Here is a 7,054-nt window from a genome sequence, read left to right on the forward strand (position 1 = left end):
GGCAGATCGCCTGAGGTCAGGAGATCAAGACCAGCCTGGCCAACATGGTGAAAGCCTGTCTCTACTAAAAATACAAAAAATTAGCCGAGTGTGGTGGCAGGCACCTGTAGTCCCAGCTACTCAGGAGGCTGAGGCAGGAGAATGGCGTGAACCCGGGAGGCAGAGGTTGCAGTGACCCAAGATCGAGCCACTGCACTCCAGCCTAGGGGATAGAACAAGATTCTGCCTCCAAAAAAAAAGAAAAGCAAAGAAAAGAAAATTTTATATCGTCAAAATATTTTTACAAAACCCGGTGTTAGTCTTGCAGAACTTAATGCAGTTGAGTTAATTTATTCAACCTACTCAATTTAGTACACAGTAGTGTTGTACTACTGTGAACATAGTTTCATAGTCTGATTGGAATGAATGAAGAAAGATGGCTGAGAGACAAAATAAATCAATAAATCAGTACTATCCATCTTCTCTCAAAATATAATGCAGGAAATCCTTCTCCAAATCCACCTTCAATAGTAGCCCTAGTAGTGATGTAAACAAGAGTATTTCCTCAGCATACTCAGTCCCTTTACTAAACTTTACACTACATTTCCTTGCTGCGACGGCTTAGCATGGATCCGTTGATCAGTATTGTCAGTGCAGTCCTGGAGAGACACTGCTTTTTTGCTTCTCTTGTTAAAGTGGTTAAAGTGAATGTTAAGTAGAAAAAGGGCGTGGTTTGCTAGGGTGGAAGCAGCACAGAGATAGAAAACATCAGGGCCACCCTGAGTAATGAACACTTAAATTTAACCAGGTAGGATATAAACTATGGATTGCTTCTTAGTCATAAAGTACCTTTTATAAAGAAAATGGAGGCCAGGCGCGGTGGCTCATGCCTGTAATCCCAGCACTTTGGGAGGCCGAGGCGGGCGGATTGCCTGAGCTCAGGAGTTCGAGACCAGCCTGGCCAACATAGTGAAACCCTGTCTCTACTAAAAATACAAAAAATTAGCTGGGCGTGGTGGTGGGCAGACTGAGGCAGGAGAATCACTTGAACCCGGGAGGCAGAGGTTGCAGTGAGCTGAGATCGCTCCACTCCACTCCAGCCTGGGCGACACAGTGAGACTCCATCTCAAAAATAAATTAATTAATAAATTTTTAAAAAAAAGAAAATGGAAACAGCCGGGCACGGTGGCTCACGCCTGAAATCCCAGCATTTTGGGAGGCTGAGGAGGGCGGATCACCTGAGGCAGGGAGTTCAAGACCAGCCTGACCAATATGGAGAAATCCTGGCTCTACTAAAAGTACAAAATTTGCTGGGCTTGGTGGTGCATGCCTGTAATCCCAGCTACTCGGGAGGCTGAGACAGGAGAATCGCTTCAACCTGGGAGGTGGAGGTTGCGGTGAGCTGAGATCGTGCCATTGCACTCCAGCCTGGGCAACAAGACAAAACTCTATCTCAAAAAAAAAAAGAAAAAAAAAAAAGAGAAGAAAAGAAAAAAAGAAAATGGATACAAACATGAAGTTATAGAAAAGTAGTGGAGATCATGTAGTAAAGTAAAAAGATCTTATGGATATAACTCTTTGGGAAAAGTTATAAACACAAATATTTTAGTAAACATCGTAAGACTAAACTAGCTAATGCAAAAGACTGTTTTCTAAGATTCGGAAGTTTACACGGGATACATCTACCTAGGCCTAGTGTGCTTTCTCAGGTTTTGTTTCTTTAAAAACTTAATAATTCTCTTAGTATTATATTCTCAAAAAAATTTGTCTGCAAATGATTTTAGATGAGCCTTCCTCTTGCAGGTAGAGGAAGGATAAATCTGACAGAAACATCCATGGGCTGTATGTAGTAATCACAGTTCGTGTGTGTGCATGTGAATAAAATATGTTTCTTTCACATTATTAAATCGTTTTTTCTTTTGAAATGAAGTCTTGCTCTTGTCCCCCAAGCTGGAGTGCAATGGCGTGCCCTCGGCTCACTGCAACCTCTGCCTCCCAGGTTCAAGCGATTCTTCTGCCTCAGCCTCCTGAGTAGCTGGGACTACAGGCGCCCACCACCACGCCCGGCTAATTTTTTGTATTTTTAGTAGAGACGGGGTTTCACCATGTTGGCCAGGCTGGTCTCGATCTCATGACCTCATGATCCGCCCACCTCGGCCTCCTAAGGTGTTGGGATTATAGGTGTGAACCACCGCGCCCGGCCCACATTATTAAATCTTAATATTTATATCATTTCCACTAGTGTAGATGCTAACTTAAATGCTTGGTCTTGATCTCTGATCATTACCAAGTCAATATATCTAATACTTAAAATTAATGTTTTTCCCTCTGTTGCTGAGGCTGGAGAGCAGTGGCACCATCACGGCTGACTGCGGCTTCGACATCCTGGGTTCAAGCAATCCTCTCACCGCAGCCTCCTAAGTAGAGACACACGCCATTGCACCTGGCTGTTTTTTCACAAAGTTTTTTGTAGAGACAGAGTCTGGCTTTGTTTCTCAGGCTGGTCGCAAACTCCTGGCCTCAAGTAATCCTCCCCGCCAAAGTACTGGGATCACAGGCATGAGCCACGGCACTGGCCCTGTTAGAACGCAGTGCTGGCTTTGAACTCCTGGCCTCAAGTAATCCCTCCCGCCAAAGTACTGGGATTACAGGCGTGAGCCACGGCACTGGCCCTGTTAGAACATAGAGCTAGCTTTGTCAATGCTTTTTCATCAGTAGTAGGTAGAATGTAGGGACTGGTTAAATGTTACGGTGATTACAATCTTGAAAGAAAGTAAGTGGTATCATTACTGCCAAATAACTTCTTCTTTAGCCTGTAACTATTTCAGTGCGCATTATGATTGTAATTAGAAACAATGGAGGCAGGAGCCAGGCCTACATTTTATCTATTATTCTATCTTCTTAGTGCAAAAGTCCCTGACTCCTAATCCAGGATTTTTTTTTTTTTCTCAGAGGGTTAAAAATAGTTTTCTTTTTAAAGATTTGTGGACTGGGCAGACAATTAATGGTACAGAATCCCCACGCATATTGTGGGAATGAAAAAAAAGAAGACAGGATGCAGAGTCCTAATGGCACAATTGGCAAACAGAGTAGGAGGCAGTCTCCAGTAGCATCATAAACGAAAACAGCCCCCAAATACCTAGGAAGAGCTCTTCCTTGTCTGTAACAAGCTTTGTTTGAGGAACTAATAGTAAAGAATGTGGTTACAGAAAATACAGTGGTGTCTGCCAAGCACCTCGGCAAATACAAATCCACACTGGAGAAGGAGATGCCTTTGTCTTCCGGGATAGCTGCCGGACTCCTACTGCTCAGCCACACTTCTCTCCCACACGCACCCCCAGTAATGACTCCAGAGGTCAAGTTCTGAGTTCTCACGATGGCAGGAGAATCAGCCTGTCAAGACGGTCACCTCGATTAACCACACGCTGCAAATCTGAGGACTCCGTGAGGGAAGGGCTCTGTTCCTATCCAGGGTTTAGGCACTGGGATTAGAGTTCTCCAGAAAGACACAATCGGTAGGATAGGTAGAGAGATGCATGAGAGGAGGTGTATTAGGGGCACTGGCTTATGCTATTAGGAGGCTGATAAGTCCCAGGATGCGACACACCCTGGTGTGTCAGCTGGAGGGTGTGTCTCCAGCTGGAGACCAGCCACGTGTGAAGGCCTTAGAGCCAGGGAGGCCGATGGTGGGGCTCGTGGCCAGGGCTGAAGCCCTGCAAACCCCGGGAGCTGCTGGTGTAAGTCCTGGGGCCCAAAGGCCTGGGAACCCCGAGTTCTGGTGAACAAGGACAGGAGAGGAAGAGGGCCTGCATCCCACCACAGAAGATGGACACACAGATTCGCCTTTGCTCTGTTTTTGCTCGGAGTGCCCACCCGATTGAGGGTGGATCTTCCCCATCCCCTCCAGTGTGACTCTCACCCTCATCTTTTCCAGAAACACTTTCACAGACACACCCCAAATAATGCTTTCCCAGGTTTCTAGGCATTCCTTAATTCAGCCAAGTTGACACCTAAAATCAATAGTCACAACGCGGGGGAAAAAAGCATAGCCCCCACCACAGCAATGTATAGACATGTCATTACGTTCTCGCCAACAGGTTCTACCACAAAGTTTTCGTGCCACTTTGTAGAGTCCTTTTTTTCTTTTTTCTTTTTTTTAAGACAGAGTCTCGCTCTGTCACCCAGGCTGGAGTGCAGTGGCATGATCTTGGCTGACTGCAACCTCCACCTCCCGGGTTCAAGCGGTTCTCCTGCCTCAGCCTCCCAAGTAGCTGGGCTAAAGGCACCTGCCACCATGCCCGGCTAATTTTTTGTATTTTTAGTAGAGACAGGGTTTCACCATGTTGGGCAGGCTGGTCTCAAATTCCTGACCTCAGGGATCCGCCCGCCTTAGCCTCCCAGAGTGCTGGGATTACTACAGGCGTGAGCCACCACGCCTGGTCACTCTGTAGAGTCTTAAAGAGAGAGGGTGTACCCTTCTCCTCTTGAGCCTGGCTTCAATGTAAACATAATGATAGAAACTGGGTCATCAGATATCCTGTAGGATGGAGGCTGTATGTGTCAAAGAAACGAGAGTCGAGGTCCCTGAATTCATTCTGCCTACCGGGTATTAAATGAGGAAAATAAACTTCCACCCTCTTTAAGCCACCGTTACTTTGCTTTTTACTGTCACACATAGCTGAAGCTAGTACATTGGATACATTGACTGTCCTAAAGTTAAGGTCTGGAAGATCTAACATGGACAGCTGAGCATGGGATTTATTTGAGTTTGGGATAACTCATGGGATCATTCTGAGTTTTTTGGCAGTGATGGCAAGGGGAGGTGGCTGAGCAACAGGAGATAAAGCTATGGAAAAAGCAGTGTTAATCGTGGAGGAGGACTCAGACTGTCTCTGCCTTCTAGGCTATGTGGCTTTAATAATGAAGAGCTGCAACATAAAACCTGCGAACCAAAAGCATTTTCTTGACACTGATAGTTCCTGAAAAGAGAGAGGATAGAAGGAAACTGCTATTTCTATCTAAGTCCTGTGTGCCATGGACAGTTTCATTGGATTTTAATCCTGTATGGGTAAGCCTTGGTCTTTTCTCTTGACTGCTCCAAGCTTGGAGGTGCAGTACAGTGATAGAACAGCCGTGAATCCAGGCCAGCTCGCCTGCGCCACTGCTGACTTCGCCTGAAAATTCTCTCATCCATTCTTAACCATCTTGCTGCATGCTCAGGCCTTCTCAAAACCACCTTGGGGACATTCTTCATCTTGGAATGGTGCCTGTGAACAAAGATGGAGTTACTCTGTTTAGGTAATGCTAAGAAAAAAATTTGTTTTCCTTACTCCCTTCCCTCACTGGATGCCTGCAGTAAGTAGGCCGTCCCTTAGACACAGGCAGATAGAGAAGAGGCACTGTGGTGCGCAGAAGTATGAGAATGCCCACAGGATTCTCACCCACTAGTACACACACACTTTCTCCCAGTTTTCCAAACACACACTAATCTGGGTGCTGGCCAGGAGCGGTGGCTCATGTCTGTAATCCCAGCACTTTGGGAGGCCGAAGCGGGCGGATCACAAGGTCAAGAGATGAAGACCACCCTGGCCAACATGGTGAAACCCCGTCTCTACTAACCTCCAAAAATTAGCCAGGCATGGTGGCGCGCACCTATAATCCCAGGTACTCAGGAGGCTGAGGCAGGAGAATCGCTTGAACCTGGAAGGAGGTGGAGTTTGCAGTGAGCCGAAATCACACCACTGCACTCCAGCCTGGGCAACAGAGTGACAGAGTGAGACTATCTCTCAAAAAAAAAAAAAAAAAAAAAAAAAAATCTGGTTGCTGATGTGAGGGATTTTGCAGATGTAATTAAGGCCAAATCAATTGGCCTTAAGGTAGGGAGACTGCCCCGGATAGGCCTGACCTACTCATGTGAGCCCCCAACAAAGACTGGGTTTTTGTGGTGAGGAAGACACAATGTGAGGGATTGGTGGCTTGGGAGAAGGATTCTGGAGAGACACACGGCGGGGATCTGACAGTGGCGGACAGTGGCCTCTGACAGCAACTCTCATTGACAGTCAGCAAGAAAATGGGGTCTTCATCCACTCCTATAACTTTAAGGAACTGAGTTCTGTCAACGATGCAAATGAACTTGGAAGAAGACCCCAAACTTGAGAGAATACATGCTGTCCAACCTCTGAGACCCTAAGCAGAGAACCCAGTCATGGGATGCGGGATTTCTGGCCTGCAGAACTGTGAGCTCATACATGGTGTTGTTTTCAGATGCTAAGTTTGTGGTCACCTGTTACAATGCAACAGACAACTGACGCAGACACTCCACTGAACTGCTCAGTGACTAAGGGGATAAAGAAAGAGGATTAGAAGTGGATTCTTCAAGCAACGCCTACATCTTATGTTGGGTTCAGGAAACAAATCAAGCCGGGTGTGGTGGCTCACACCTGTAATCCCAGCACTTTGGGAGGCTGAGGTGGGTGGATCACCTGAGGTCAGGAGTTCGAGACCAGCCTGGTCAACATGGTGAAACCCTGTCTCTACTAAAAATACAAAAATTAGCTGGGCATGGTGGCGCATGCCTGTAATCTCAGCTATTCGGGAGACTGAGGCAGGAGAATTGCTTGAACCTGGGAGGTGGAGGTTGCGGTGAGCCAAAAGAGCGCCACTGCACTCCATCCTGGGCGACAGAGTGAGACTGTATCTAAAAAAAAAAGAAAACAAATCAAGAATTCTGTTCTAACACAAAATTATTTTATTAGACCAAAATGATAGCCTCAACACAAACCTAGAATAGCTTTGACACAGAATTTAACCTAGAAAGAAAATATACTCGGTGAGGATTTTTTCATGAGAAAGTGATAAATTTTACCCTTCCCCTACAAGGATGAAACCCTCTCCCTGGACCAAAGTTCTTTAGGAGATACGAAGTATTTATTTTCCAAAAATTCACCCTACTTGTCTCTATACCTGTTCATACAAGACGATGAACTAAATGTCTTCACATATTCAGTGAAATGAGCACAAATTGCTACCAGTTTCAGTAGTTTTACATTTTATTTTAAGAATTTTCTTATTTTAA

The sequence above is a fragment of the Gorilla gorilla genome, chromosome 3 (assembly GCF_029281585.2).
Source record: "Gorilla gorilla gorilla isolate KB3781 chromosome 3, NHGRI_mGorGor1-v2.1_pri, whole genome shotgun sequence".
Lineage (NCBI taxonomy): Eukaryota > Metazoa > Chordata > Mammalia > Primates > Hominidae > Gorilla > Gorilla gorilla.